This window comes from Salvelinus alpinus, chromosome 4, assembly GCF_045679555.1.
Source record: "Salvelinus alpinus chromosome 4, SLU_Salpinus.1, whole genome shotgun sequence".
Lineage (NCBI taxonomy): Eukaryota > Metazoa > Chordata > Actinopteri > Salmoniformes > Salmonidae > Salvelinus > Salvelinus alpinus.
In genome coordinates, this window is record NC_092089.1 from 89,310,653 (window position 1) to 89,334,527 (window position 23,875).

Here is a 23,875-nt window from a genome sequence, read left to right on the forward strand (position 1 = left end):
CCCATAGGCTTTGATAAAATGTTAAATATCCTCGCCCACGTAGAACTTCTGTAAGAGTAATGTATATGTCAATTATTTGATCGTCCAAACGCATTATGTCCCCTATCCAACACTTTTTAAACTTTTGGCGCCAGTGAGAATGACATAAGAAAGTAGTCAAGATGACTAGCTTGATTGAGACTCTGCCATGTATATCTCACTAGGTCAGGATATTTAAGCCTCCATATGTCCGCTAGTTCCACAATATTCATGATACTCGTGATAGTTTGTAGTGTGATTTCATTTACGGTCCATTGAGGTGTTTAAAACCATATTATAATATCCCATCAAAATAATACATTCTTGCATTGCTTGTAGGCTACATTATTATAGATATTTTCAAAGAAGCGTGGATCATCATTATTTGGACCGTATAGACTTAATGAGAAAATCTGTTTATGGTCCAATAACACATTTAAAGAATCCATCTGCCTTGTGGATCTGTTTGGACAATTTTCAAACTCGTATCAGAATTATTCATTAATATCATCACTCCTTTTGAGTTTCTTTGCCCATGGGAGAAGTATATTTTGTCCCCCCCCCTCCAGTCCCTTTTCCACACTTCATCTAAAAATTGTTGAATGACTTTCCTGTAAACAATAGATATTATATTCCTTCTCTTTTTGTAATGAGTGCGTGCTGGTGGCAGGGAAGTCAGGCGCAGGAGAGGGAACTTGGTATAAACGGAGCAGTTTAATAAATGCTAAAAAACTCAGAAAACCAAAATATACAAAAATAATATACAAGGATACAAAACCCGTCGCACACCAGAACACGACACCAGAACACGACACCAGAACACGACTTGCACAAAACATACAACAAACAATCACCGACGAAGACATGAGGGGAAACAGAGGGTTAAATACACATGTAATTGATGGGATTGGAACCAGGTGTGATGGAAGACAAGACAAAACCAATGGAAAATGAAAAATGGATCAGCGATGGCTAGAAAGTTGGTGACGTCGACCGCCGAACACCGCCCGAACAAGGAGAGGGACCGACTTCGGCGGAAGTCGTGACACTTTTAGCCAGGTAAATACTGATCGCCTTTTCTTATTATGTGCTAAGCCATTACAATTATAACTGGCTATACTTATTTCACCATGATGAGATACAAGTTTCAATTATATTTATCATGATATATGTTTGTAAACATACTATTAAAAAGTACCATGATGATTGAGTTTCCATATAGCTATACCCTCACATTTTTTTCTCCACTATTCCACTCGCTAAAACCTCCCCCCATCCCAAGTTGGGTTGTCGTCCAAGTGACTGGCAGACAAACCTTGTCCACCTGGATCCTAGGGCCTTTGAGAGATTGGGATCCATCCTTTGAAAAGAGCACACAGCGCTACCTACAGAACAGAAGCATATTAACAGCCAATGTCTACAGTTATTTAAAAGATATACAGTATACTGAACAAAAATACAAATGGCAACATGTAAAGTGTTGGTCCCATGTTTCATGAGTTGGAATAAAAATCCCAGAAATGTTATTTCTCTCAAATTTTGGCACAATGACACAGATGTCTCAAGTTGAGGGAGCGTGCAATTGGCATGCTGACTGAAGAAATGTCCACCGTAGCTGTTGCAAGACATATTCAATGTTCATTTCTCTACCATAAGCTGCCTCCAATGTCATTTTAGAGAATATGGCAGTACGTTCAACCAGCCTCACAACCGCAGACCAAGTGTAACCACGCCATGCCCAGGACCTCCACATCTGGCTTCTTCACCTGTGGAGGGGGAGTGGAGGGGATGCTGGGGAGTACTTCTGTCTTTAATAAAGCTCCTTGTGGGGAAAACATAATTGTGATTGGCTGGGCCTGCCCAGTTATGTGAAATCCATAGATTAGGGCCTAATGAATGTATTTAAATTGACAGATTTCCTAGTCTGCAGCTAGAAATTATGTGGACCAGACATGCGAAGACCGACAACCGCCAAAACAACTATTCTATAAGAATATTTCTGAATGGTACTCTGAAGTATCCATTCTAACCACGAAAGACTCCAGGGAAGCAGAGAGACGCTTGGATGAACTTTCCAACAGAAAGACGGACGATTCCAACATAGATCACGACGACACACTGAGCGTAAATATATATTGATTGCAATTATTCCCGAATAAGTGAGCATTCATGTGCAAAGGATTAGCATGTCAATTAATATAATTATCAACTGTGTAGTGACTCATATTTGTCTTTCCCGCCCTTCTCAGTCCACACCCACTTCCCTTTGTCCACCAAGCCGTCCTATTGGCTTAGCCCACTAGGGAACCTCCCCTATCATTTCCTTGTAACCATATCTACGGTGTTGTTTGTTTATGCATTTCTGTGATTATTTAGTTAGTTAGTAAATAAATGATTAAGACAATTGATGTACGGATGATTCATAGTGAAGGCCGGGTTCATGCAGATAACCAACAATTTACGACGTTTGGAATGAGACTAACATGAGGTAAAGAATAATTCAATAATTAGAAGACTAATTGATCAGATATTAAAATATCTGAAGAGTTATATTAGGAAAATTATAACTTTGTAATCTGAAGATGTTCCTTGGTGCTCCGACTTCCTAGTTTAATCACGTAATAATAATTACAGAGAATTGATTTGATAAAATAACAGTCTTCAATTTAATGATGCCAAAGACACAACACTTTTCATCAATGATCAATGACCTAGTGAGATGATCAGTTGAAAGAGATTCAGAAGATTATACATTTTATGTATAACTTTGTATATTATGGATAGACCATCTCAGCATCACCATAAAGCAACTGAAAAGCCATTTATTTAAGCCTTCAGATTTTTATTTAGCCTTCAGATTTCAATGCCAAAGACTTATGTGTGTACATAGTATCCATGAAATCCCTTGCGACAATCAAGACAGTTATGTGAGCTTGGAAGGGGGGGGGGGCCTCGTCGCTGTCATAGCGCAGGTGTTTAGGGTATACCAGTCAAGCCAAAAACAACCGCTCCCTGGCGACTTCTCTTCTGCCACTTAGTATTCAAAGAATTCATGATTCATTAGACGTCCACTAGACTGGCTAGTCTGAAGCGTCTGGTAACAGGTTGTAATCCTGATGTCTTTCGAATCAAATTCTGCAGGTGTTTTTATACGTACAGTGAAAGACCTCAGAGATAACAAACAACAGAAAATCAAGGTTGTTGGTTTATTTGGGAATAATGAAATGTTCTTTAATAATGTTGTAAATGGACTTGCTAGCTTTAACAGATTGAAAAGCAATGTTGCCGGGCCAGTGCAAGTGGATTGTAACTGAAGGACATTGCTCTGTCTTGACATGCCCTTCCTGAGAGAAAACCTACAGGTGTAATTGTCAGAACCGTGTACACGCAACACCTTTGTCCTGTTGAATGAGGGAAGGATGGAGAAGGAGAGGAATGTCTCCAGCATAAATACTGACATTGATCCCTGCCTGAGCCTAAAAATTACTCAGGGAACACAACCAGCACCTTACAATATTTGAAAAAATGGTTTCAAAATGGTTCTTCGGCTGTCCCCATAGGAGAACCCCTTTTGGTTCCATGTAGAACCTTTTTGTAAAAAGGGTTACAAAAACCAATATTGACATTTGACTAGATTGTGTAAAGGGAACAGAATACAGGTAAAAAACAAGTTTACTGCTCTCTATCGCTGCATTATCTCAGGCCCTGTTCAATCCATATCAGAGAAGTATCTGAACAGTCTTTCTGTAGACCTACATTGCATTCAGCTATATACACTAAAAGGTCAACGACATTGGATTACTCTGTCTTTAAACTGGCAAGGCCACGAATGCAAATGAAATGTTATTGAAGTGGAAACAGATAGTCCTTCCTTCATTAATCTCGGTCTTGTCCGCTTTTATCTCTGCAAACATAAAAATCCTTAGACAAAACAGCAGAAAATGTGCTATTGATTTTTCTCTTTCTCCTTTCCCTCTCAGTATTGTCATTCTATAGTCTAATTGAAGATCAGTGTTGGTTTCCATTCCCTCTCAGTATTGTCATTCTATAGTCTAATTGAAGATCAGTGTTGGTTTCTCTTCCCTCTCAGTATTGTCATTCTATAGTCTAATTGAAGATCAGTGTTGGTTTCCATTCCCTCTCAGTATTGTCATTCTATAGTCTAATTGAAGATCAGTGTTGGTTTCCATTCCCTCTCAGTATTGTCATTCTATAGTCTAATTGAAGATCAGTGTTGGTTTCCCTTCCCTCTCAGTATTGTCATTCTATAGACTAATTGAAGATCAGTGTTGGTTTCCCTTCCCTCTCAGTATTGTCATTCTATAGTCTAATTGAAGATCAGTGTTGGTTTCCCTTCCCTCTCAGTATTGTCATTCTATAGTCTAATTGAAGATCAGTGTTGGTTTCCATTCCCTCTCAGTATTGTCATTCTATAGACTAATTGAAGATCAGTGTTGGTTTCTCTTCCCTCTCAGTATTGTCATTCTATAGACTAATTGAAGATCAGTGTTGGTTTCCTTGTCACTCAGCTGCTTTCTGAGAGACAGTTGAACACATAGGAAAATATAAAACCTTGATTTGATTTAATCATGAAGGTCTTCCCACTGGATGGGAGGTCCCGTTCATCTATAGTTTTTCAATGTAATATGTGTATTATTGGAGGCTCAAACACACATACAAATCAAGGTTGGGGGTCAATTCTGAATTGAGTTGTGAATTGCTCTTTATTTCCAGTTCATTGGACACACCCCACAAGAAGCATGGTTTGAATTTCATTTTGAACTAAAGGAGCTATAATTGTATTCAAAGAAATTCAATGAAATTCAAATGGCATATTTATTCTGCACATCACCATAGACATGTTTATCTTATTAACATCATTTATAGTTACTACTATCATGTAATATAGGGTTGAAAAACGTATCCTTAAACTGTTTTAAATAATTACAGTTTCAAGATATTTTAAGATCATGTTGTGGGTTATCTATAATAATTCATAATACCCTATCTGAAATAATTAATTTCCCAGAATGCATTAGAGCAAACACTGCAGTATGGAAGGGAACAATCTAAGATCTCATGACATAAAAATATTGTTTGACATCTTTAATTTCTAATCAAAGTAATATTGAAATTGTATGTGTATTAGTTGCATGAATAAGTAGCATATCCTTTTGATAAAAATATTTATCAAATGAATGAGACTTTCCTGTTTCACGTCTCAGTTGAATCGGTTTAAATTCCATTATGCTGATTCCTGTGGGTTGTGGCCAATTCAAATTAAATTCAAATTAATTGTTTAGAATTGAATTAAACTCAGAAATTCCAAATTGATCGCCAACCCTGATACAAATGCACACCGCATAGGCATTATGCTCACACGCATACATACCACATCTGTGTGATCAATATGATAGGTGGAGACATGTTAGCAGTGATGCCAATTTAGCAACTTTCTAGACTACCCTGGCAACTTTTTTTTCAAAAAGCACCTAGCAACAAATTTAGCTACTTAAATAAAGCTTTTTAGCACACTCAGTCACAACACACGTGCTTTTCTTCTAAAGTGCATTGTGAGTGACGTCGGCAGCAGGTTCTCAGCTCGTGCACAGGCAGCAGCAGGCCTGCAGCAATTTCAGCAGGAGTAGTACGTGTTCGACGAGCCTAACCCAACCAATATAGTTGGTCACGAATGTTTGATCTTGAACAGAACTTACAACATCACTCAACATGTCTCAATCAAAATTGTACAGCCAGAAGTACAGAAAAGAGTGGGAGTCTGTACCTGAACAAATGTCGAGTGATATTTTTTGCACAGATGACCCGTCAATGTGAGTAACGTTATTCTGTATTCTACGTAATGACGCAGTTTTACGTTATTACGCAATGACATCACAACGTCTTCTAGCAACAAATCAACTGCCTCTAGCAACTTACCCTGAAAATTAGTTGGCAACACTGCATGGTAGTACTCTCTGGTCTTACCTGTTCGGTGCAGAAAATAGTTCATTGATGATAACATTGTTTACCATATTCATACAGCGTCTTTTGACAATGCATTCTGTCCAAACACACTGAATAGTGAATAATGTTGTTGTTTTTTTTGTCCTTGAATTGTTTCCTTCCAATCTGTTACCACCTATCTGTTACTATCTGTTACCACCTATCTGTTATGTTATCACCTATCTGTTCTGTTACCACATATCTGTTCTGTTACCACCTATCTGTTACTATCTGTTACCACCTATCTGTTATGTTACCACCTATCTGTTATGTTACCACCTATCTGTTATGTTACCACCTATCTGTTATGTTACCACCTATCTGTTACTATCTGTTACCACCTGTTACCACCTATCTGTTACCACCTATCTGTTACCACCTATCTGTTATGTTACCACCTGTATGTTACTATCTGTTACCACCTATCTGTTATGTTACCACCTAAATGTTACTATCTGTTACCACCTATCTGTTATGTTACCACCTATCTGTTACCACCTATCTGTTACCACCTATCTGTTATGTTACCACCTATATGTTACTATCTGTTACCACCTATCTGTTATGTTACCACCTATCTGTTACCACCTATCTGTTATGTTACCACCTATCTGTTATGTTACCACCTATCTGTTACCACCTATCTGTTACCACCTCTCTGTTACCACCTATCTGTTATGTTACCACCTATCTGTTATGTTACCACCTATCTGTTATGTTACCACCTATATGTTACTATCTGTTACCACCTATCTGTTATGTTACCACCTATCTGTTACCACCTATCTGTTATGTTACCACCTATATGTTACTATCTGTTACCACCTATCTGTTATGTTACCACCTATCTGTTACTATCTGTTACCACCTATCTGTTATGTTACCACCTATATGTTACTATATGTTACCACCTATCTGTTACCACCTATCTGTTATGTTACCACCTATATGTTACTATCTGTTACCACCTATCTGTTATGTTACCACCTATCTGTTACTATCTGTTACCACCTATCTGTTATGTTACCACCTATATGTTACTATCTGTTACCACCTATCTGTTACCACCTATCTGTTACCACCTATCTGTTACTATCTGTTACCACCTATCTGTTACTATCTGTTACCACCTATCTGTTATGTTACCACCTATATGTTACTATCTGTTACCACCTATCTGTTACCACCTATCTGTTGTTACCACCTATCTGTTGTTACCACCTATCTTCTCTGTTACCACCTATCTGCTCTGTTACCACCTATCTCGTCTGTTACCACCTATCTGCTCTGTTACCACCTATCTGTTCTGTTACCACCTATCTGCTCTGTTACCACCTATCTGTTATGTTACCACCTATCTGTTCTGTTACCACCTATCTGTTCTGTTACCACCTATCTGTTACCACATATCTGATCTGTTACCACATATCTGTTACCACCTATCTGTTCTGTTACCACCTATCTGCTCTGTTACCACCTAGCTGTTCTGTTACCACCTATCTGTTCTGTTACAACCTATATCTTACTACCTATCTGTTACCACCTATCTTCTCTGTTACCACCTATGTGTTCTGTTACCACCTATCTGTTACCACATATTTTCTTTTACCACCTATCTGTTGTTACCACCTATCTTCTCTGTTACCACCTATCTGCTCTGTTACCACCTATCTGCTCTGTTACCACCTATCTGCTCTGTTACCACCTATCTGCTCTGTTACCACCTATCTGTTCTGTTACCACCTATCTGCTCTGTTACCACCTATCTGTTCTGTTACCACCTATCTGTTCTGTTACCACCTATCTGTTCTGTTACCACCTATCTGTTACCACATATCTGCTCTGTTACCACATATCTGTTACCACCTATCTGTTACCACATATCTGTTACCACCTATCTGTTCTGTTACCACCTATCTGCTCTGTTACCACCTAGCTGTTCTGTTACCACCTATCTGTTCTGTTACAACATATATCTTACTACCTATCTGTTACCACCTATCTTCTCTGTTACCACCTATGTGTTCTGTTACCACCTATCTGTTACCACATATTTTCTGTTACCACCTATCTGTTGTTACAACATATCTGTTCTGTTACCACCTATTTGTTATGTTACTACCTATCTGTTACCACCTATCTTCTCTGTTACCACCTATATGTTATTTTACCATCTATATGGTCTGTTACCACCTATCTGTTATTACTTATATATTACCTCCTGTCTGTTCTGTTACCACCTATCTGTTACCACATATTTGTTCTGTTACTACCTATCTGTTCTGTTACCACCCATCTGTTCTGTTACCACATATATTTTCTGTTACCACCTATCTGTTATTACTTATATATTACCTCCTGTCTGTTCTGTTACCACCTATGTGTTCTGTTACCACCTATCTGTTCTGTTACCACCTATCTGTTCTGTTACCACCTATCTGTTCTGTTATTACCTATCTGTTCTGTTATTACCTATCTGTTCTGTTATTACCTATCTGTTCTGTTACCGCATATCTGTTCTGTTATCACCTATCTGTTCTGTTACCGCATATCTGTTCTGTTACCACCTATCTGTTACCACCTATTTGTTCTGTTACCACCTATCTGTTACCTCCTATCTATTCTGTTACAACATATCTGTTCTGTTACCACCTATTTGTTCTGTTACCACCTATCTGTTCTGTTACCACCTATCTGTTCTGTTATTACCTATCTGTTCTGTTATTACCTATCTGTTCTGTTATTACCTATCTGTTCTGTTACCGCATATCTGTTCTGTTATTACCTATCTGTTCTGTTACCGCATATCTGTTCTGTTACCGCATATCTGTTCTGTTACCACCTATCTGTTACCACCTATTTGTTCTGTTACTACCTATCTGTTACCTCCTATCTATTCTGTTACAACATATATGTTCTGTTACCACCTATTTGTTATGTTACTACCTATCTGTTACTACCTATCTGTTCTGTTACCACATATGTTCTTTTACCATCTATATGTTCTGTTACCACCTATCTGTTATTACTTATATATTACCACCTATCTGTTCTGTTACCACCTATCTGTTCTGTTACCACCTATCTGTTCTGTTACCACCTATCTGTTACCACATATCTGCTCTGTTACCACATATCTGTTACCACCTATCTGTTACCACCTATCTGTTCTGTTACCACCTATCTGCTCTGTTACCACCTAGCTGTTCTGTTACCACCTATCTGTTCTGTTACAACCTATATCTTACTACCTATCTGTTACCACCTATCTTCTCTGTTACCACCTATGTGTTCTGTTACCACCTATCTGTTACCACATATTTTCTGTTACCACCTATCTGTTGTTACAACATATCTGTTCTGTTACCACCTATTTGTTATGTTACTACCTATCTGTTACCACCTACTTCTCTGTTACCACCTATATGTTCTTTTACCATCTATATGGTCTGTTACCACCTATCTGTTATTACTTATATATTACCTCCTGTCTGTTCTGTTACCACCTATCTGTTACCACATATTTGTTCTGTTACTACCTATCTGTTCTGTTACCACCCATCTGTTCTGTTACCACATATATTTTCTGTTACCACCTATCTGTTATTACTTATATATTACCTCCTGTCTGTTCTGTTACCACCTATGTGTTCTGTTACCACCTATCTGTTCTGTTACCACCTATCTGTTCTGTTACCACCTATCTGTTCTGTTATTACCTATCTGTTCTGTTATTACCTATCTGTTCTGTTACCGCATATCTGTTCTGTTATTACCTATCTGTTCTGTTACCGCATATCTGTTCTGTTACCACCTATCTGTTACCACCTATTTGTTCTGTTACCACCTATCTGTTACCTCCTATCTATTCTGTTACAACATATCTGTTCTGTTACCACCTATTTGTTCTGTTACCACCTATCTGTTCTGTTACCACCTATATGTTACTATATGTTACCACCTATCTGTTATGTTACCACCTATCTGTTACCACCTATCTGTTATGTTACCACCTATATGTTACTATATGTTACCACCTATCTGTTATGTTACCACCTATCTGTTACCACCTATCTGTTATGTTACCACCTATATGTTACTATCTGTTACCACCTATCTGTTATGTTACCACCTATCTGTTACTATCTGTTACCACCTATCTGTTATGTTACCACCTATATGTTACTATCTGTTACCACCTATCTGTTACCACCTATCTGTTACCACCTATCTGTTACCACCTATCTGTTATGTTACCACCTATATGTTACTATCTGTTACCACCTATCTGTTACTATCTGTTACCACCTATCTGTTATGTCACCACCTATATGTTACTATCTGTTACCACCTATCTGTTGTTACCACCTATCTGTTGTTACCACCTATCTTCTCTGTTACCACCTATCTGCTCTGTTACCACCTATCTGCTCTGTTACCACCTATCTGCTCTGTTACCACCTATCTGCTCTGTTACCACCTATCTGCTCTGTTACCACCTATCTGCTCTGTTACCACCTATCTGTTCTGTTACCACCTATCTGTTCTGTTACCACCTATCTGTTCTGTTACCACCTATCTGTTACCACATATCTGCTCTGTTACCACATATCTGTTACCACCTATCTGTTACCACATATCTGTTACCACCTATCTGTTCTGTTACCACCTATCTGCTCTGTTACCACCTAGCTGTTCTGTTACCACCTATCTGTTCTGTTACAACCTATATCTTACTACATATCTGTTACCACCTATCTGTTACCACCTATCTTCTCTGTTACCACCTATGTGTTCTGTTACCACCTATCTGTTACCACATATTTTCTGTTACCACCTATCTGTTGTTACAACATATCTGTTCTGTTACCACCTATTTGTTATGTTACTACCTATCTGTTACCACCTATCTTCTCTGTTACCACCTATATGTTATTTTACCATCTATATGGTCTGTTACCACCTATCTGTTATTACTTATATATTACCTCCTGTCTGTTCTGTTACCACCTATCTGTTACCACATATTTGTTCTGTTACTACCTATCTGTTCTGTTACCACCCATCTGTTCTGTTACCACATATATTTTCTGTTACCACCTATCTGTTATTACTTATATATTACCTCCTGTCTGTTCTGTTACCACCTATGTGTTCTGTTACCACCTATCTGTTCTGTTACCACCTATCTGTTCTGTTACCACCTATCTGTTCTGTTATTACCTATCTGTTCTGTTATTACCTATCTGTTCTGTTACCGCATATCTGTTCTGTTATTACCTATCTGTTCTGTTACCGCATATCTGTTCTGTTACCACCTATCTGTTACCACCTATTTGTTCTGTTACCACCTATCTGTTACCTCCTATCTATTCTGTTACAACATATCTGTTCTGTTACCACCTATTTGTTCTGTTACCACCTATCTGTTCTGTTACCACCTATCTGTTCTGTTATTACCTATCTGTTCTGTTATTACCTATCTGTTCTGTTATTACCTATCTGTTCTGTTATTACCTATCTGTTCTGTTATTACCTATCTGTTCTGTTACCGCATATCTGTTCTGTTACCGCATATCTGTTCTGTTACCACCTATCTGTTACCACCTATTTGTTCTGTTACTACCTATCTGTTACCTCCTATCTATTCTGTTACAACATATCTGTTCTGTTACCACCTATTTGTTATGTTACTACCTATCTGTTACTACCTATCTGTTCTGTTACCACATATATGTTCTTTTATCATCTATATGTTCTGTTACCACCTATCTGTTATTACTTATATATTACCTCCTGTCTGTTCTGTTACCACCTATCTGTTACCACATATTTGTTCTGTTACTGTCTATCTGTTCTGTTACCACATATATTTTCTGTTACCACCTATCTGTTATTACTTATATATTACCTCCTGTCTGTTCTGTTACCACCTCTGTTTTGTTACCACCTATCTGTTCTGTTACCACCTATCTGTTCTGTTACCACCGACTTGTTACCACCTATCTGTTATTACTTATATATTACCTCCTGTCTGTTCTGTTACTACCTATCTGTTGTGTTACCACCTATCTGTTGTGTTACCACCTATCTGTTCTGTTCCCACCTATGTGTTCTGTTACCACCTATCTGTTCTGTTACCACCTATCTGTTCTGTTACCACCTATCTGTTCTGTTACCACCTACTTGTTACCACCTGTCTGTTATGTTACCACCTATGTGTTCTGTTACCACCTATCTGTTCTGTTACCACCTATGTGTTCTGTTACCACCTATCTGTTCTGTTACTACCTATATATTACCTCCTATCTTATCTGTTACCACCTATCTGTTCTGTTACCACCTATGTTACCACCTATCTGTTCTGTTACCACCTATCTGTTCTGTTACCACCTATCTGTTCTGTTACCACCTATCTGTTCTGTTACCACTTATATATTACCACCTGTCTGTTACCATCTGTTCTGTTACCACCTATCTGTTATGTTACCACCTATCTGTTCTGTTACCACCTATCTGTTCTGTTACCACTTATATATTACCACCTGTCTGTTACCATCTGTTCTTTTACCACCTATCTGTTCTGTTACCACCTATTTGCTACCGGTGTCGCATTAATTCTTTCATATCAGTTTTAAAATATGTTCACTGATCAATGGAGATCAAAGGAAACATGAAATCAACAGTGACATGACAGTGTTGGCTTTGGAGGGAGTGTCGCCTCTCATCTCCATGCATCACCCCCCAGGGCAAAGGAGCCACCATACCTCCACCGACTACTACTGTTCTTAGAGATAACCCTTCTGCATATTATCCAACACTTATTTATGGTTTAGTGAGCAGGTCACTCCCCCTGCTTGCTGTAACAGCTGTGGAAACGCTGACCCCCCCCACACACACACCTCTCTAAACCGACTTCTGAAGACTATGTATGTGTCTCAAATTGGACCCTATTCCCTATTTAGTGCACTACTTTTAAGCAGGGCCCATAGGGAATGCCATAAGGATATGGTCAAAAGTAGTGCACTTAATAGGGAATAGGATTCCATTTGTGACACGTCATCTCTGGTGCTGCTTGCTGTCAGTTTCCCCCTCTCCTTATGAGTCTTGGTGATGACCTCCGGTTCTGCCTCTGCCGGGGTCACATGAATAATTTACTCTTTGAATTTAGCCCGGCTCTGACATTTAGATGTTTGATGCTCAAGGGCTTCCTCTTTTAACAGTGTTAGAGAATGTTTATTTTCCCCCCACTGCATCATCTGATAAAGTCAAAAGTGCAGGCAATGTCGTTGATATTTAAACCTCTTTCTTTTAGAGAGATCTGATATCCCCATCACGCTCCGTAGATATGTAAATCCTATGCGTTTGTTCATTGTAACTGATGCCAAGCAATGATAAACATGGTAGTGAAACATTATGATCCGTATGATCTTATTCCGCTAGAATACAGTTTTTATTAACAAAAATATTATTTATCCTACTTATTGCTAAACTAATTTGCAGTGTAACTATTCATGTAAAAATGGCAACTAAAGTTGAAGTATTTGCATTACTTTCAATTCAAAGAGTTTATTTGTAATTATATTTTTATTAGAAGGTTAATTGTTTTTTTGAGGAACCAAATCCTTATTTATCAAAATCATGTTTAATGATGTACAGTATATAATTGACTTTGAATGTGTGAAATTGTTCAATTCCAATTCTCATGCATTGCTAACACCTGATTCCTTAAGTTGAATCCTCTCTTATAATACACAGCAAACAGTATGTTATTTACCGGCATGCCAGCCTTAACTCTTGAGTCCCACAATCAGGCCAGAGTGATTTAGGGCTTCTAACCACTAGCAGAGATGAAAAACAAATAAGGGCTGAAGTCAATCCGTATCGCCGAAGTATCGCAGAAGATCTGCTTTCGAATTTAAAGGTCATTTCCGATTGAGCCGACATACGCAGTGTTTACCGTGAGGTCAGACTCCGCGACCGCAGGGAACAATGCCTTTAATTGTCAATCTTGCTATGAAGCACATTTTCAGCTCATAGGGATTGAACAGAGCCCTAATTTAATGGAGTCGTTCAATATCTTCGACCCGTCTGACAACGTTAATATGAGCCAGTTCCTTCTCACATCATCCTTCCATTCCTTTCAGTTGTTTAGTCCTCAATCGTCTCCATACAACCTCCTGCAACATGACTTTTCCTTCAAAAGACTTGAATGTTTTAACTTCCGCATCGTTTTGCATCTGATCAGACTTTTTTGGGGTCTTTTTTTTTTTCAAGGACAGTTGAAGTCTTCCTGCTGCCAAGAACTGTCAGAGATTTTTTGCATTGCGGTGTTAAAAGGTGAGAGGACACCAATTAGAATGTCATCTCTGGCCAGGAGGAGCCAGTGGCACAGCTTGCTACAGGAAGTGGGATAGCTGACTTCCTGCGAGGGGTCACAGCTGTTGGTGGAGAGGCTGAGAGGCTGAGAGGCTGCCACTGCCAACCAATACGTGAACCGTTTAGTGTTAAGCAGGGTGACACTCATTTGAATCGCAAAGAAGGAAGAAAAAGTGTCTCAATGTCACCAATAAATTTACATGATTTCATAACATCTGCCACAGGACTTTGGTGGAGTTAGAGGAACATGTAGATGTCAAAAGCACTCAAGGAGAGGCACAACTGCAAGTGTTGAGCACTTGTCAGCAAAGGTTTCTCTTGACTCTAGCTCAGAGTGTCACGACTTCCGCCAAAGTCGGTCCCTCTCCTGGTTCGGGCGGCGTTCGGCGGTCGACGTCACCGGCCTTCTAGCCATCTCCGATCCGCCTTTAATTTTCCATTGGTTTTGTCTTGTCTTCCCTCAAACCTGGTTTCAATTCCATCAATTACATGTTGTGTATTTAAACCTCTGTTTCCCCCTCATGTCCTTGTCCGTAATTGTTTCTTGTAGTGCTTGTGTATGTTATGCTGGTGGATACCGGGTTTTGTTTGACACATTCATTTATTTTTCTGTTTACGGTGGTTCTTATGTTTATTAAACGACACCGTTGTAAATCAGTTTTCGCTTTCCTGCGCCTGACTTCTCTGCCGCCAGTACGCACCCCGTTCCACAGAGTCAATGTATCCTTAGAAGCAGCAGTACAGGTTATGTATACGATACTGAGAGACCATAAAATATTTCTTGATAAGTGCCATCTGTTAATATATTTATATTTAAACTGTATCTCTTCTGTTTTTCCGATTCAAAACAAGTATTGCTGAGCGATTAATGCTTTTTGACGTCAGTTCGGTTTTTCGACTCGATTTTTTTTTTTTTGCACGGTTTTTCGATTTTGGTTTAGATTATTATAATTTGCATTAAATGCACTATGCATTACATGGGTTGAATTCTGTAACAACACAGAATAAAACTATTAATACAAGCCCCAGAATGGTAGTGACGGCTCATTACTCCGTATTAACCATAATTTATTCACATTACTTAACTTTAATACATTTCTGTTTTATGTGTATATTACATTTATTTTCATTTGATGACTGTATTATTTCATTCTATGTCGTCGTCTCATCTCGTTAGAGCTGCTGACTACGCTGTCTGACAAAATCATTCTTTTGTAGTTCTTCAAAGAAAATAAGGCACACTTTTATGACTGCTGAATACCAACTATCATTCGCTTAGATCTCGGTAGAGACACTTCCTGAAGCAACAGCTGATCTCCATATCCCCCTCTTGATCACACATTCTTTGTTTATTTTACACCTGCTACAGAAGAGACAAACAGACCGGAAAAGTAGGTGCACAAAGGATTATGGTCATTGTAGTTAATTACCACATGTTCTGTGCTAAACTATGTAGAGCTCACAGATTCTTTTTTTAGAAGAATAAATGTAATTCAAATAATTGAAACAACATCTGTCAATTATGGTTCTTAAAAAAGAATAAAAAAGAATTAAATGTTGGATAGTCGCTCAGCACTTAACAACAAGTTATCATTCAAAAATGTAGCTGAACGTAACCTTGGTCTTCAAGATTGTGAAAAATAACTAAGGCATCTGGACGTGATAATCTTTACCTGAGGTGAACCACTGGAAGCGTGGCAGGGATGGAGACGTGAGGGATTGATTGGCTCTTGCTATGAGCAGCTGTCTGACTATGCCCGTATATGGCTCAACAAAAGGAGGTTTTACTGATCACCAGTCACTCTGCTGCCACACAGTCAAAACCATTCATCTCTCTGGCTGAGTGCTTGGCCATGTGTTAACAGCCGGGTCCCAACTCACTGTTCACCTGTCTGACCATCTCACACAAAACCATGCCAATCATCCTCACTTAGTAGGTCCCCTCGGGCCTATTATGATTATAGTTGCACGTCCGTCCCCGGTCCATACACTACGACCACCGTAACCCACCCATAACCTGCCCGTCTTCATGAACCAGCGGTAACCTACCCATCTTCATGAACTAGCGGTAACCTACCCATCTTCATGAACCAGCGGTAACCTGCCCATCTTCATGAACCAGCGGTAACCTGCCCGTCTTCATGAACCAGCGTAACCTGCCCGTCTTCATGAACCAGCGGTAACCTGCCCATCTTCATGAACCAGCAGTAACCTGCCCATCTTCATGAACTAGCGGTAACCTGCCCATCTTCATGAACTAGCGGTAACCTGCCCGTCTTCATGAACCAGCGGTAACCTGCCCGTCTTCATGAACTAGCGGTAACCTGCCCGTCTTCATGAACCAGCGGTAACCTGCCCGTCTTCATGAACTAGCGGTAACCTACCCATCTTCATGAACCAGCAGTAACCTGCCCATCTTCATGAACCAGCGGTAACCTGCCCGTCTTCATGAACCAGCGGTAACCTACCCATCTTCATGAACCAGCGGTAACCTGCCCGTCTTCATGAACCAGCGGTAACCTGCCCATCTTCATGAACCAGCGGTAACCTGCCCATCTTCATGAACCAGCGGTAACCTGCCCGTCTTCATGAACCAGCGGTAACCTGCCCATCTTCATGAACCAGCGGTAACCTGCCCATCTTCATGAACCAGCGATAACCTGCCCATCTTCATGAACTAGCGGTAACCTGCCCATCTTCATGAACCAGCGGTAACCTGCCCGTCTTCATGAACCAGTGGTAACCTGCCCGTCTTCATGAACCAGCGGTAACCTGCCCATCTTCATGAACCAGCGGTAACCTGCCCATCTTCATGAACCAGCGGTAACCTGCCCATCTTCATGAACCAGCGGTAACCTGCCCGTCTTCATGAACTAGCGGTAACCTGCCCATCTTCATGAACCAGCGGTAACCTGCCCGTCTTCATGAACCAGCGGTAACCTGCCCATCTTCATGAACTAGCGGTAACCTGCCCATCTTCATGAACCAGCGGTAACCTGCCCGTCTTCATGAACTAGCGGTAACCTGCCCATCTTCATGAACCAGCGGTAACCTGCCCATCTTCATGAACCAGCGTAACCTGCCCATCTTCATGAACCAGCGTAACCTACCCGTCTTCATGAACCAGCGTAACCTACCAGTCACCAACCCATCTTCCTGAATCAGCGTCACCTATCCGTAACCTGCCCATTTTCCAGAACCAGCAGTTTAACCAGCCGTAACCTGCCCATCTACTGAACCAGCGGTTTAACCAGTCGTAACCTGCCCATCTTACTGATCCTGCGGTTTAACCAGCCGTAACCTGCCCATCTTACTGATCCAGCGGTTTAACCAGCCGTAACCTGCCCATCTTACTGAACCAGCGTTTTAACCAGCCGTGGTATACTATGAGCACGTTTCAGGTGAGCCATGATGGAGAATGAAGATATAAAAAAAAAAGAATCATTCCAAATGGCACCCTATTTCCTTCATAGTGCACTACCTTTTGACCAGGCCTGAGCAGCTATATAGGGAGTAGGGTGCCATTCGGGAAACACACCAGGTGATTCAGTAGCACGTCACTGAAACTAGTAGCCTGGGGCGCCAGGCAGCAAAACAGACAAGTTCCAACAGATTTATTTCAAACACAGATCGATACCTTTGGAGTTTCCTCCTTTTTTGTGTGTGTGTCTCTATCGACGACGTCAATGAAACAAAAAGTCATCATTTAGTTATTACCACCCTGATTGGCTGGCTAGCAGAGTGATTAACAGTGATAACACTGTGGAATGAATGGAGAACTAGCCCTAGTCTCCATCGACAAATGGACCCTATTCCCTACATAGTGCACTACTTTTGATATGGCTCTGGTCAAAAGTAATGTACTATAAATCGGGAATAGGGTGCCATTTTGGAATTAGTTATAATGTTAATTCAGGAGCAGTGGGCTTAATCAGGGTCTGAATAACAAGGTCCCACAGTTCCAGTCTAGCAAAGCCTTTTCGGTCTCTCAGATGAAGGGAGGGTCAGACAGCGCTCCATTGTTCTTCAAGGGAACAGAAAACGAATTTGCTCAAATAAAGAATGTCTTGCAAGTATAAATCATGTTTGCTAATTCCTTTACTAATGCCACATAATGCAAATGGTTTCCTGTTTAAAAATTACACCATGGAGACAATGAGAGAAGTTCGCACAGTACTGATCACACACTGGAGACAATGAGAGAAGTGCATGGTACTAGAGACAATACGAGTAATTCACAGTACTGATCACACACTAGAGACAATGAGAGTAATTCACAGTACTGATTACACACTAGAGACAATGAGAGAAGTTCACAGTACTGATTACACACTAGAGACAATAAGAGCAGTTCACAGTACTGATCACACACTAGAGACAATAAGAGTAATTCACAGTACTGATTACACACTGGAGACAATAAGAGAAATTCACAGTACTGATTACACACTAGAGACAATAAGAGTAATTCACGGTACTAGAGACAATAAGAGTAATTCACAGAACTGATTACACACTAGAGACAATAAGAGTAATTCACAGTACTGATTACACACTAGAGACAATAAGAGTAATTCACAGTACTGATTACACACTAGAGACAATAAGAGTAATTCACAGTACTGATCACACACTAGAGACAATAAGAGTAATTCATGGTACTAGAGACAATAAGAGTAATTCACAGTATTGATTACACACTAGAGACAATAAGAGTAATTCACGGTACTGATTACACACTAGAGACAATAAGAGCAGTTCACAGTACTGATTACAGACTAGAGACAATAAGAGAAATTCATAGTACTAGAGACAATAAGAGTAATTCACGGTACTAGAGACAATACGAGGAATTCACAGTACTGATTACACACTAGAGACAATAAGAGACAATACGAGTAATTCACAGTACTGATTACACACTGGAGACAATGAGAGCAGTTCACAGTACTGATTACACACTAGAGACAATAAGAGTAATTCACGGTACTAGAGACAATAAGAGTAATTCACAGTACTGATTACACACTAGAGACAATAAGAGTAATTCACGGTACTAGAGACAATACGAGTAATTCACAGTACTGATTACACACTGGAGACAATGAGAGCAGTTCACAGTACTGATTACACACTAGAGACAATACGAGTAATTCACAGTACTGATTACACACTAGAGACAATAAGAGTAATTCACGATACTAGAGACAATAAGAGCAGTTCACAGTACTGATTACACACTAGAGACAATAAGAGTAATTCCCGGTACTAGAGACAATAAGAGTAATTCACAGTACTGATTACACACTAGAGATAATAAGAGAAATTCACGGTACTAGAGACAATAAGAGTAATTCACAGTACTGATTACACACTAGAGACAATAAGAGTAATTCACGGTACTGATTACACACTAGAGACAATACGAGGAATTCACAGTACTGATTACACACTAGAGACAATAAGAATAATTCACAGTACTAGAGACAGAGTAATTTACAGTATTGATTACACACTAGAGACAATGAGAGTAATTCACGGTACTAGAGACAATAAGAGTAATTTACAGTACTGATTACACACTAGAGACAATAAGAGCAGTTCACAGTACTGATTACACACTAGAGACAATAAGAGCAGTTCATGGTACTAGATACAATAAGAGTAATTCACAGAACTGATTACACACTAGAGACAATAAGAGTAACTCACAGTACTGATTACACACTAGAGACAATAAGAGTAACTCACAGTACTGATTACACACTAGAGACAATAAGAGAAATTCATGGTACTAGAGACAATAAGAGTAATTCATGGTACTGCACAATGCCACTGTCTTGTTCCTTATGCTACCATAATCTGAGGTACAGTCATTTTAACTTTCAGTTCATATCATTTAAATTGTTTACCTACGAATTAATTATGTAAAGTCACTATCTGTTATAATGTCAAGTCAAATGTGATATATGCCATGTTATATCACTACTAAGTCACAGTACCATGTTATATCACTGTTAAGTCACAGTACCATGTTATATCGTTGTTAAGTCACAGTACCATGTTATATCACTGTTAAGTCACAGTACCATGTTATATCACTGTTAAGTCACAGTACCATGTTATATCACTGTTAAGTCACAGTAACATGTTATATCACTGTTAAGTCACAGTAACATGTTATATCACTGTTAAGTCACAGTACCATGTTATATCACTGTTAAGTCACAGTACCATGTTATATCACTGTTAAGTCACAGTAACATGTTATATCACAGTACCATGTTATATCACTGTTAAGTCACAGTAACATGTTATATCACTGTTAAGTCACAGTACCATGTTATATCACTGTTAAGTCACAGTACCATGTTATATCACTGTTAAGTCACAGTACCATGTTATATCACTGTTAAGTCACAGTACCATGTTATATCACTGTTAAGTCACAGTACCATGTTATATCACTGTTAAGTCACAGTACCATGTTATATCATTGTTAAGTCACAGTACCATGTTATATCACTGTTCAGTCACAGTATCTACTCCTGTTATGTCACTGTAAACACAAAGCTGTGTGTCTGAGGGTTCTGGTGTGTCTGAGGGTTCTGGTGTGTCTGAGGGTTCTGGTGTGTCTGAGGGTTCTGGTGTGTCTGAGGGTTCTGGTGTGTCTGAGGGTTCTGGTGTGTCTGAGGGTTATGGTGTGTCTGAGGGTTATGGTGTGTCTGAGGGTTCTGGTGTGTCTGAGGGTTCTGGTGTGTCTGAGGGTTCTGGTGTGTCTGAGGGTTCTGGTGTGTCTGAGGGTTCTGGTGTGTCTGAGGGTTCTGGTGTGTCTGAGGGTTCTGGTGTGTCTGAGGGTTCTGGCGTGTCTGAGGGTTCTGGCGTGTCTGAGGGTTATGGCGTGTCTGAGGGTTATGGCGTGTCTGAGGGTTCTGGCGTGTCTGAGGGTTCTGGCGTGTCTGAGGGTTCTGGTGTGTCTGAGGGTTCTGGTGTGTCTGAGGGTTCTGGTGTGTCTGAGGGTTCTGGTGTGTCTGAGGGTTCTGGTGTGTCTGAGGGTTCTGGTGTGTTTGAGGGTTCTGGTGTGTCTGAGGGTTCTGAGGGTTCTGGTGTGTCTGAGGGTTCTGGTGTGTCTGAGGGTTCTGGTGTGTCTGAGGGTTCTGGTGTGTCTGAGGGTTCTGGTGTGTCTGAGGGTTCTGGTGTGTCTGAGGGTTCTGGTGTGTCTGAGGGTTCTGAGGGTTCTGGTGTGTATGAGGGTTCTGGTGTGTCTGAGGGTTCTGGTGTGTCTGAGGGTTCTGAGGGTTCTGGTGTGTCTGAGGGTTCTGGTGTGTCTGAGGGTTCTGGCGTGTCTGAGGGTTCTGGCGTGTCTGAGGGTTCTGGTGTGTCTGAGGGTTCTGGTGTGTTTGAGGGTTCTGGTGTGTCTGAGGGTTCTGGTGTGTCTGAGGGTTCTGGTGTGTCTGAGGGTTCTGGTGTGTCTGAGGGTTCTGGTGTGTCTGAGGGTTCTGGTGTGTCTGAGGGTTCTGGTGTGTTTGAGGGTTCTGGTGTGTCTGAGGGTTCTGAGGGTTCTGGTGTGTCTGAGGGTTCTGGTGTGTCTGAGGGTTCTGGTGTGTATGAGGGTTCTGAGGGTTCTGGTGTGTCTGAGGGTTCTGGTGTGTCTGAGGGTTCTGGTGTGTCTGAGGGTTCTGAGGGTTCTGGTGTGTCTGAGGGTTCTGGTGTGTCTGAGGGTTCTGGTGTGTCTGAGGGTTCTGGTGTGTCTGAGGGTTCTGGCGTGTCTGAGGGTTCTGGCGTGTCTGAGGGTTCTGGTGTGTCTGAGAGTTCTGGTGTGTCTGAGGGTTCTGGTGTGTCTGAGGGTTCTGGTGTGTCTGAGGGTTCTGGTGTGTCTGAGGGTTCTGGTGTGTCTGAGGGTTCTGGTGTGTCTGAGGGTTCTGGTGTGTCTGAGGGTTCTGGTGTGTCTGAGGGTTCTGGTGTGTCTGAGGGTTCTGGTGTGTCTGAGGGTTCTGGTGTGTCTGAGGGTTCTGGTGTGTCCGAGGGTTCTGGTGTGTTTGAGGGTTCTGGTGTGTCTGAGGGTTCTGAGGGTTCTGGTGTGTCTGAGGGTTCTGGTGTGTCTGAGGGTTCTGGTGTGTCTGAGGGTTCTGGTGTGTCTGAGGGTTCTGGTGTGTCTGAGGGTTCTGAGGGTTCTGGTGTGTCTGAGGGTTCTGGTGTGTCTGAGGGTTCTGGTGTGTTTGAGGGTTCTGGTGTGTCTGAGGGTTCTGAGGGTTCTGGTGTGTCTGAGGGTTCTGGTGTGTCTGAGGGTTCTGGTGTGTCTGAGGGTTCTGGTGTGTCTGAGGGTTCTGGTGTGTCTGAGGGTTCTGAGGGTTCTGGTTTGTCTGAGGGTTCTGGTGTGTCTGAGGGTTCTGGTGTGTCTGAGGGTTCTGGTGTGTCTGAGGGTTCTGGTGTGTCTGAGGGTTCTGGTGTGTTTGAGGGTTCTGGTGTGTCTGAGAGCAGCCGCAGTACAGACTCATCGCTAGACCAGCACGTTAGATGGAACACTAGATGCGCAATTAAAGAGGAATTAAACTCAAAAAATCTAAATGTGTTTGTCTTCTTCAAGTGATTTCAGCATTGACATCGGTTCAAAACATCACATTTTCATTGTTTCTCTTTGAACAATTGTAATTTTGAGAGTGGAACAATAAAAAAAATCTAAAACCAGGAGAGGGGGAAAATGTCAAATAATTTAGGGGGGGGGGGAAATCACAGATTTTATAGGCCTCCCTTAGAATTCTTTATGAACCATTATTTTACCAGGCATATTGGCAGAAAACATAGTGCATGACATTCTCTGATACACGAAGGGCCCAGGGATGAGCATCAGGGAGAGGAGAAGAGAAGAAGAACAGGCCTACTTGAAAGTTAGAATATAAATGAGTAGCAACAGACATGTTAAATTTTTTTAAGTATCTCATACTAGAAAAGGTTGGAGACCCCTGCTGTAGATCAGTGGGACATTTCCAAGGCATCACTGTTCAATTTAGTTGTGTGTTGAATAATTACTGTAATTTGACTTTTGAAGTGTTTGCATGTATGTGTGTGTGCAGGTCTATCTGCCTGCCTGTCTGTCTGTCTGCTTATTTGCCTGTCTATCTGCCTGCCTGTCTGTCTGTCTGCTTATTTGCCTGTCTATCTGCCTGCCTGCCTGCCTGCCTGCCTGCCTGCCTGCCTGCCTGCCTGCCTGTCTGTCTGTCTGTCTGTCTGTCTGTCTGTCTGTCTGTCTGTCTGTCTGTCTGTCTGTCTGTCTGTCTGTCTGTCTGTCTGTCTGTCTGTCTGTCTGTCTGTCTGTCTGTCTGTCTGCTTGCCTGCCTGCCTGCCTGCCTGCCTGTCTGTCTGTCTGTCTGTGTGTGTTTTTAGTTGGTCCTAGAGGATCATCAGTGCAGTGCTTCAGAAGACCCTCTGCCTATTGCTGTTGGCACCATCTGCTTTTTAGAGGCCAATCCATCTC